Raw genomic sequence first — 10,851 nt, 5'->3', positions numbered from 1 at the left:
AGGGTCAATGAACAGGACCCGCAGCTTGTTTTTCCTAAATCCCCCCCGCCCCGACTCCCTGTGTGGGCCTATACAATCAGCTAATCTCACAAATTCCCTGGCTCCCCAAATCCATTACATCGTCCCTTTTGGCAACACTCCAGGGTGTCTCCAATTATCTCAGATGAGTTGTATAAAATTCTTAAAACAAATTTTAAACATAGTTCATTTAAAAAAAGAAATGGGAAAAGAAAATTTAAAAAAAGCACATACTTTATGAAACATTTAGGAAGACGAAAAGATTTCCTCTAAACAACAAAACACGCTTCGTTAGTTTTGCTAGTCCCAGTCTCCTGAATGTAAAAGGACTTAGCGCCACCTGCTGGACATCAAACACACTAATAATAGTAATGATTAAATGTTGGTAATGCCATATTTGACAGCATTTTTATGGATTATTTCAAATACCTCTTCTTTTCTTTTTTTTTGGTTTTTGGGTCACACCTGGCAATGCTCAGGTGTTACTCCTGGCTCTATGCTCAGAAATTGCTCCTGGCAGGATCAGGGGACCTTATAGGATGCCGGGATTTGAACCTCCAACCTTCTGCATAGAAGGCAAACGCATTACCTCCATATCTCTCCGGCCCCTTAAATACCTCTTCTTAAAAACTACATGGTTATTGTCAAATAATTATCAATCAGGGGCCAGGGATCTGGTCCCAGTGGTAAACCAAAATACCTTGCATGTGTGAGGCCCTGGGTTTGAACCCTGTCACTGGTGGACCCCACACATTTTTTAATTATGGCCGAAGTGAATTATAAATCTTTCACAGTAATATTTAAGGTACATAGTGACAATGAATCAGGGGCAGTCCCACCACCATGATGTCCTCCCTCCACCCCTGTTCCCAGCATGCATCCCATATCTCCCTCCTTTGCCCCCCAGAATACTCGTATAACTGGTCCCCCCGTGTACAGCAACAATTTTTTATTTCAAAAAATGATCAATTAGAGATTCTACCACGGACAATAGAAGTACACCTGCCCCCTTTTAAGACACCAACTCACATGAAAGGTTTCTGTGCTCTTGTTTCAACACAGCTTTCTGTGCAGCAAAGCAAACATAGGGACAGTGAGACGTCATCGTTTCTACTTCTAAGATTACAAGAGAAGCACTTTCCATGTCAGTTAATAGTCTGCATAGGCAGACATTTTAATAGCTGCATACTATTCTGTGTTAATATTTGACCATTACATTTATCGACATGCCCACTGTTTGGACAATAAGCAAACTGACAATGCGCTTATTATATGAGCTTCTCTTTGCATAAATTGTGTCCAGACTTCAGCTTACTTCCTGGGATGATTGTTCTAAATAGTGCAAACTACAGGTCAAAGGGTTGGGCTCCATTTTAGCTCCTGAAACATATCGCCAAATTGCTCTCCAAAATGACGCATCCGTTTACCCATTATCCGAGTATGAATGCCTTTCTGAAGACACCCGAGCTAACACAGAACATTGTCTTTTTTTCATCCTTGCTAATTAATAGGTGAAAATTGGTCTCTTGTTATCCCATTAGCATTTTTGATTACTAGTGCAGGTGAGCATTTATTCATATGTTTATTAGCCATTCACATTTCCTCTTTTGTGACTTGTTCGTGAATGTCATGTTCCCATTGAGAGCCTTTGTATTTTCTTGTTATTTTGCATGTGCTCTTTTGATATTAAAGACATCATTTTTCCCTTGCATACATACGGCAAATATTTACCCAAGCCTGTTCTCTTTTCATGCTCGATATGTAGAAGCCTTTCATTCCACATTGTGCTGTATTTTAATCACTTCTTTGATCATTTCTCTTCTATTGTTTTTCAGCGTAACCACCCTTCTCCATGCAAACCATGCAAATGTAGTCAAATAATCATGGCTTCCTTTTGGATTCATATATTTCTATATGTTCTGTGTGTGAGTCACCTGGAATTCATTTGGATATGAAGTTGAGTTAAGTCTGTAACTGTTCTGAAATATACTTGACTGAAATGCTGAATTAACACCAGCCCTGTCCATACACGTTTGTCTTTAACCTCTGCAGAGTTACACAAATTCAAATCTAGTGGTCAATTTTGAAAGTTAGCTTTGGGTTGATAAAAAAAATGTCCAAAGAGACAGTACATTGGGTACTTGCTATGCACGTAATTGTCCCAGTTCTATTCCCAGCATGACATAAGGTCCCCTGAGTGCCATAGGGTGCAACTCTAACATCAAAAAAATGAAAGAGGGCCCGGAGAGATAGCACAGCAGTGTTTGCCTTGCAAGCAGCCGATCCAGGACCAAAGGTGGTTGGTTCGAATCCCGGTATCCCATATGGTCCCCCGTGCCTGCCAGGAGCTATTTCTGAGCAGACAGCCAGGAGTAACCGCTGAGCACTGCCGGGTGTGGCCCAAAAACCAAAAAACAAACAAACAAACAAAAATGAAAGAGGGGCCGGAGAGATCGCACGAAGGTAAGGCGTTTACCTTTCATGCAGAAGGTCATCGGTTCAAATCCCGGCGTCCCATATGATCCCCCGTGCCTGCCAGGAGCAATTTCTGAGCACGAGCCAGGAAAAACCCCTGAGCACTGCCGGGTGTGACCCAAAAACCACAAAAAAATGAAAGAGGGGCCAGAGAAATAGCACAGCGGTAGAGCATTTGCCTTGCATGTGGCCAACTCAGTAGGGACCCGATTCGATTCCCAGCATCCCATATGGTCTCCCAGTCTGCCAGGGGTGATTTCTGAGTGCAAAACCAGGAGTAAACCCTGAGTGCCGCTGGGTGTGACCCAAAAACCAATCAATAAATAAATAAAGTTTTAAAAATTGAAAGAAAAGTTCTGGAATGTTTGGAGGTCAAATAAGTAATTTAATACTTTTCAGCAGGGGCCACAGTGATAGTACAATGGATAGGGTATTTGTCTTGCACACAGCTGACCCGGGTTTGATCTCCCATGTCCAATACGGTCCCCCGAGCCTGCCAGGAGTGATTTCTGAGCTCAGAGCCAGGAGTAACCCCTGAGTGCTGCTGAGTATGGCCCAAAAACAAAAACAAATTTAGAAACTGTTCTCTCCTGTCTTACAGGCCTCCTCTTTACCTTTCCTGTCTGTTTATATTTCATCTTCTAAAATCATTTTGGTATACTATGCACACTGCATCAAGCACTTTTTTTTTTTTTTTTGGTTTTTGGGCCACACCCGGCAGTGCTCAGGGGTTACTCCTGGCTGTCTGCTCAAAAATAGCTCCTGGCAGGCACGGGGGACCATATGGGACACCGGGATTCGAACCAACCACCTTTGGTCCTGGATCGGCTGCTTGCAAGGCAAACACCACTGTGCTATCTCTCCGGGCCCACATCAAGCACTTTTTACATACATTGTCGTCAACTCTCCTCAAAGTCCACCTGGCTAGATATTTTCATACCTGAAGGAGAGAAATATCCTTGAAATTTCTAGTGTCATGCTCTTAGTGAGTATAGGTTTCAAACTTAAGGATCTGAACACATGGAATGATGGCCCACACCTACACCAGTGCCTGGCTTGCTAAAGGCAGCTTTATCCCCTTCACCCATTCACTGTTTGTTTTAAGTCTACAGCACCCGGTATTCCCAGGCGGTCTCCCATCCAAGTACTAACTAGGCCCAACCCCGCCTAGCTTCCCAGATCAGACGAGATTGGGCACATTCAGGGTGGTATGGCCGTAGACCCATTCACTGTTTTAATAAATATGGTTGTATCATTTAAAATATTCTGAGATCAGAGGCCTGAGCGATAGCACAGCAGTAAGTTGTTTGCCTTGCACATGGCTGACTCAGAACAGACATAGGTTCGATCCCCAGCATCCCATATGCTCCTATTCATGATTTATTGCCTATAGATTTACATTGCAATAAATCATGAAAATGCTCTCCTTTCATTTACTTTGTCTTTTCATTATGTCCATTTCTAAACCTACACAAAGGTAGAATTGAATAGTTTAAGGAAACCATATGACCTAATAAGTAACATTTCTGCTCTTCTTATGTTAACTCTCTTTCCAATGATTGATTTTTTTTTGCACAGGATTCTTGGGAAGAAAAGTTAGATCATACCTAGCAGTGCTCAGGTGTGATTCCTGACTCTGTGCTCAGGAGTAAACCCTGGCAATACTCAGGAAACCAGATGTCAATCTGAGGATTTGAACCAGGGCCAGTAGTATTCAAGACAAGTGCCTTAGACCCTGTACTAGTTCTCCAGCTCCCAAATCATCCAATAAAATCATGAGGAAGTTTAATTTGGGTTTCTCAAATACCAAGAAAAAAAAGTTAATATCTGCCAAAGTCCAAGATAGACTTTATTAGTAGGTTGTAATTTTCTCTTTCAAAATCTTTGTTTCTTTTTCTTTTTTTTTTTTTCTTTGGTGGTTTTTGGGTCACACCCGGCAGTGCTCAGGGGTTATTCCTGGCTCCAGGCTCAGAAATTGCTCCTGGCAGGAACGGGGGACCATATGGGACGCTGGAATTCGAACCGATTACCTCCTGCATGAAAGGCAAACGCCCTAACTCCATGCTATCTCTCCGGCCCCTATTTTTCATTTTTCATTTTTATTTAAAGCATTATGATTTACAGAATTACTCATAGTTCTGTTTTAGACATACAATGTTTCAACACCAATTGCAACACAAGTGTCAACAACTCTCCATCAATATTCCCAGAGTCCATCCCATACCTCCCCACCCCAGCCTGCCATCATAACATGTGCCTTTTTAAGTTGGGTTGCTCAAGTTTGGGTCTCAGGATTTCAACGTTGTTGAATTTGTCTGTGGGATATTCAGTTCTGTCCTTTAATAACACCACCAGTGCTCCTGAGTCCCCTTGACCCCTACCTCCGCATTATTTCACATCTGTCTTTCTTCCCATCCACTCAATTTCTTTGTTTGCTTTGGGGAGGGGCACAACCGGTGGCACTCAGGGCTCTGTGCTCAGAAATCACTCTTAGCAGGCTCAGGGGACCATATGGGATGCCAGGGTTCTAACCTGAGTAGGTTGCATGAAGGGAAAAGCCCTACCCGCTGTGCTATCAATCCAACTCAATCACTCAATTTATTTCCTTCTCTTCACTATACTCTGAGGCCAAGATTGTTCTAGCATTCCTTCATTAGGTATTCTAAATATCACATATAAGTGATATCATATAGTTTTTAATTCTTCTTCTTTGACTTACTTTATTTAATCTGATATCTTTTTTTTTTTTTTTTGGTTTTTGGGCCACACCCGGTGACACTCAGGGGTTACTCCTGGCTATGCGGTCAGAAGTCACTCCTGGCTTGGGGGACCATATGGGATGCCGGGGGATCGAACCGCGGTCCGTCCTAGGCTAGCACTCTCAAGGCAGACATTTTACCTCTAGCGCCACCACGCCGGCCCCATCTGATATCTTTTAAACTCAGAATTGAGCTGCCTTCTGACCCAGGAATCCTACTTTTGGTATTTTTTCTCAGGACAGAAGAAAAACATTTTTTCAAAAGGATGTATGCACATCATTATTCATTGCAGCACTCAGCACAATAGCTAAGAGCTGCAATCAACCTAGATGTCCAGCAGATGAGTGGATCATGAAGATATTGTCCATGTACATAATAGCTGTAAGGAATGATGCCATTATGCAATATGCAGCAACATGGGTTGCTTCTTCTTTTTTTTTTTTTTTTTGCTTTTAAAATGTCTCAGGGGCTAGAGCAATAGCACAGCAGTACTGTGTTTGCCTTTCATGCTGCCAACCTGGACAGAACTGGGTTCGATCCCTGGTATCCCTAGCATCCCATTTGGTCTCCTGAGCCTGCCAGGAGCTATTTCTGGATGCAGAACCAGGAATAACCCATGAGTATCATGGGTGTGGCCCAACAATTAAATAAATAAAATGTCACAGAATAATGATTCTCCAACCTAAATAATAAATCAATTTGTCAGTATAAATTGAATTTACTGAATTTTATTTACTAAATTTTAGAACTGAATTTTGGTTACTGAATTTCAATACTCTGTATAAGACAAGCAGGTGGGGGGTCCAGTTAATTTATATGGAGCAAAAAGACTAAATGTATGGTCTTCAAAAAGAAATTTTAGGGAGTACCTAGGATCAGACACAAGGTCTTATGTATGTGAAGTGTCATAGACAGTATCAATGAGTTTCATCACATAAACCAAGGGAAAATGGTAGAGGTATGGCTGGGGGCCCTGCTCAAAGGTGTTCAGGACCTACTCCTGGAGGAATACTCAGGGGCCACACCTGGCAGTGCTTGGATACCTATGTGGTGTTGGGAACCATAGGTGGTGCTGAGGGATAAAACCAAAGTTAGCCATTGAAGCAAGGCAAGCTTCTTATCCCTTATGCATTCTCTCTAGTCTAAGAAGAGACCATTTTAAAGATATAAACACAAGCTTCACCATTTACTTAAAATAAGAACCAATTTCTCCCAAACCATGAGAATTTGCTATATTTCTCAAGTATCCAATGGCAATCAATCTACAGCTACGTGCTGGAAGTCAATCAGGCATTCCTCTACCTGTTTGTGTAAATGAGAAAGTGAGGTCTTAAGGAGTCACTCAGATAGAAAATGACAAGCCTAGAGTCTAATTCTATAGATTTCCATGTCATTTTTGGCTCTCAGCAACTTTATCGAGGAAGCATGACTTTCTTTAACTTGTTTCCAATCTCCCTGGGACTTAGACTAACTGTACTCTGTAGAAGTTGAGTCAATATATCTGGCCTGTCTCACTCCTTGCTAAGTAACAGATGAATAAAACAGTAATAGGTAGGAAGTAAAAGGAAAAACTAGAGAAGTGAAGGAAGTTAAAAACATATTAATAAGGGGGGGCCAGAGTGATAGCGCAATGGTAGATTGTTTACCTTTTACGTGGCTGATCCAGGATACACCTCGATTCAATTCCCTGTGTCCCATACGGTCTCCTCACGCCAGGAACGATTTCTGAGTGCATAGCCAGGAGTAACCCTTGAGTGTCACCGGGTGTGGCCCAATATATATATATATATATATATATACACATTAATAAGCTTAGAAAAAATGTATACCTTAAGAGAAAAATAGAAATACATAAACAAGTTATGCTGAAAAATAGTTATGAAATTGATGGCAGAGAAAAATTCAAAGGCCATAAACCAAGAAGATACTGACAATGGTCATGATGACTCAAAGAACTGCCACTAACATTTATGAAACCCTGTGATAAGCCGTCTGGAGCATGTCCATTAATGAGAGGCAGGGAGTAAGTCTCAGAGAGGTTAAGCAACTTGCCCAGTGCTACATAGCTAATAAGAACATAACTAGCATTCCAACCCAGACTCTGATTCAATCTTCAGGGTTTTAGACTTTCTACACTTTGCAAATTTTCTACCATAAGGGTATATTACCTTTATTTTTCAATCCTGTAGCATTCACCCTGTGGAGAAAGAATTCAGTCATTACATCATTAAGGGTAGTTAATTACTATTTCTATTCATCATTTGTATGTCACCTCAATTAGACCGTTGAGAGCATGTGTCTCAGGGAGTGTCATGTTTTAATGCATATTATAGCTGTTGGATGAATACTTCTTAAATGAATGGACAATGGAGAGAGAAATGTGGGTGTGTGAGGCAAAACCACCACTACCATTACCCAAAAGGGGGGGGGGAGAGGTTTAGGGAGATAACGAAAGAGAGAGATGAAAGGAGGCACAGAAACAAAATGATCCAGAACAGGAAATGTTACATGAGACAGACCTAGGTAGAAAGACAAACGCATAACAATAAATCCAGACCAAAGAATATAGGGAGCTTGCCATGGGAAACCCTGGTTTGGTAAACTTGGGGCTAAAATGAAAAAGAGAGAAGAGTCATCGGCAAGAAACATGATTTGTAAGAGAAGGTACTTTAATATTTTTAAATAGAAAAATTGTTTGAAAGTACCAAAAGAGAGGGAGAAGTACTAAAATTGCTTTCCTGGCAAAGCTGTCCCTTCATCCAACAATTATCCTAAGATACTTGAGATCTCATCTCCATAAATTCAATAGGCAATTGGGGCCACTTTCTCTGTGGAGGCCAGATGCAGAAACAGAAATTACAGTCATTTCCTATATTGCAGAAATTAGCTGGCCAGTTGAAAGCCACCTGCACACATTAATTCACATCAGCAGAGGTTGGCATCTCAGAGGCTCCAGGCCCTGTCTTCTTTGCCATCCACTTCACCCAGAAAGAGGCCAAGCTTAGCTAGGCAAAGGAGAAGGTGGACTTTGCAGTTGGTCTGTGCTGTGCAGTGCTGAGCCATTTGTCGTTCCCACTGTCTTGGGAACCAAAAGCCTTATATTTTTCCCTAGTAATGCACACCCACAGCTAAACAAAATACTGAGGCCTGACAGAACAAATAACAGAGTACCCTTTTCTTCTACTCTTTGTTACCACACAGAAAGCACCACTTTTCTCTAGTTTCAGCTGTTTCTTCTGGTTTGTACATTATATAGTAAGAATCCTATGTCAAAACAGCCCTTTATTAAATGACTGTTAGATGTTATCTACTGACTTTGTTTTGTAGCAGTGAGGAAGATATTCTTCAGTAAATCGATAGCCAAGGTCACATGATGATGTCATTAGCGTTCAATTTTAAATAAATATATTATTGCAGAATCTCACTAAGCTTTTATCCTCCTAGGTAAATAAGGGCTTTGATATTTCATTTTGTAATGTATTTCTGGACTTCTCATGCTATTTTTATCTAGGTGTTCTAGTAATTCTGTGAAATATTTATCAATTCTTTGAAACACACCAATTCATAAAAAAATCTGTGGGGTTTGCATTTCCCCTGAAGATTCCCCTCTCATGGCCTCAGATTCCCAGTTAGGAATGAGAATGCATCTTTCATGGTCTGGAACCTGACATTCCACTGGGACCATTCTTGAGCACTGGAGTTATTGTTTCTTGAATTTGATACCAGGCCTTCTTTACAATTGCTCCACTCCATTTTAGCAACCTCAAATAGCTTCCAGAGAAACCATTCTTCCTAGGTCTATTTTGACACTCGGCTTATTTGACTCTAATTTTTTTAGCATGAGTATGATTAGATTACTATTTAATTTGAAGGTAAGAATAATTTCCATTTAAAAATTAGACATTTATGGTCAATTGATTTTCAACAAAGGTGTCAAAACCCTTCAGTGGAAAAATGTCACTAAAAAAAAGAAAACAAATTGTGAGTTGAACAACTGTATACGCACAAGCAAATACTAACACTGGATATGTGACTTTATAGTATACACATCAACTCAAAGTTGGTGCAAACTAAACGAACAAAACTATAGGAACAGACTCAGAAAAATAGCTCAAAGTGCTGGAGAACATGCCTGGTCTGCACAAAGACCTGGGTTTGAGTCCTGGCACTGTGTGGGCTCCCAACCAGCACCACCTGGGAGATTCTCTGCTAAAAAAAGAAAATATGGGAATGAAACTTCATAATATTACCTTAATATTTTCACATGCTTACATGGTCAAAGAATGTATTATGCATTTATATATTAGTATGTTATAATTATATTATATATTATATACCATATATTAATATACAAATAAAATGTTATAAAAATTTAATGTTGGGGTCATAGTGCTAGTAAAGAGGGTAAGATACTTCTATTATCTGTAGCCTACCCAGGTTTGATCTCTGGCACCTTATATGGTTCCCTGAGCTCTGCCAGAAATGATCCCTGAACCAGAAGTAAACCCAGGGTATGATCCAAAGAAAATGGGGAAAATAACATAAAAAGAAAAACAAAAAGATTAAAGAAAAAAGAGAAAGAACAAGTGTGAGTATAGACATAATTTGATTAGAACCATCATATATATATATATATATATATATATATATATATATATATATATATATATATATATATATTGCTGGTGTACAGGAAAAGTGGTATTGTTCTATGAAAAGTTTCACTTTTTCAGAATATATTAAAGGCAGAATTTCTGGAGCAGGACTAGATACTGAAAGGAAGAAAGGTGATCTACAAATATCCTATCAATAACAGTACTGTAAACCACAGTGAGGGGCCAGGAAGGTGGTGCTAGAGGTAAGGTGTCTGCCTTGCAAGCGCTAGCGTAGGACAGACCGTGGTTCGATCCCCCGGCGTCCCATATGGTCTCCGCAAGCCAGGGGTGATTTCTGAGCGCATAGCCAGGAGTAACCCCTGAGCATCAAATGGGTGTGGCCCAAAAACAAACAAACAAACAAACAACAACAACAACAAAAACCACAGTGAGTGAAAGGGGAAAAAGGAAAAATGATAAGGCAAAAAGTGCCTGCCATAATGGCAGCCAAGGGGCCGGAAGGCAACTAAGAATATTGGTGGAAGGTAGTGGACACTGGTGAAAGGAATGGTTTGGAAAATAGTGCTGCTGAAATGCTATCATGAATATATATAATTTATGGTGATTTAGTAAAAAATAAGACAGAATACAGAATTGCTGGGGCTGGAGAGATAGGTCAGGCATTAAGAAACTTGCCTTGCGTAGAGATGACTCGCATTTGATTTCTTGTACCACATATGGACCCCCAAACACTGCTAGGATTGACCAATGAGCATAGAGCTAGGAGAAGCCACTTAGAACTATCAGATGAGACTCACTCCCTCCAAAATCCAAAAAAAAGCCCCACAAAAGACAGAATAATGATGGCAAGGAGAAAACTCAGTGGAATGGGTAGCCTGATTTCAATGCAGGAGACCCAGGTTCAATGCCTAGAACCTTTAAACTTCTCTTAAGCCAACAGCATCATTTCAAGGATCTTTTGGGGTGTATGTGAAGTAACTTGC

At 40.5% G+C, this 10,851-nt stretch overlaps 1 non-coding gene across 1 annotated transcript; it reads right to left on the bottom strand.

Annotated features, from left to right (window-relative positions):
- Positions 1 to 3,596: 3,596 nt before the first annotated feature.
- On the bottom strand, positions 3,597 to 3,715 carry LOC126000348 (5S ribosomal RNA). Its single transcript, XR_007492692.1, has one exon. It is a non-coding gene; the product is annotated as a 5S ribosomal RNA (ribosomal RNA).
- Between the last annotated feature and the right edge of the window lie 7,136 nt (positions 3,716 to 10,851).

Source organism: Suncus etruscus, chromosome X (genome assembly GCF_024139225.1).
Source record: "Suncus etruscus isolate mSunEtr1 chromosome X, mSunEtr1.pri.cur, whole genome shotgun sequence".
In the NCBI taxonomy this organism is placed as follows: Eukaryota; Metazoa; Chordata; class Mammalia; order Eulipotyphla; family Soricidae; genus Suncus; species Suncus etruscus.
This window is presented reverse-complemented; position numbering and strand designations above follow the sequence as displayed.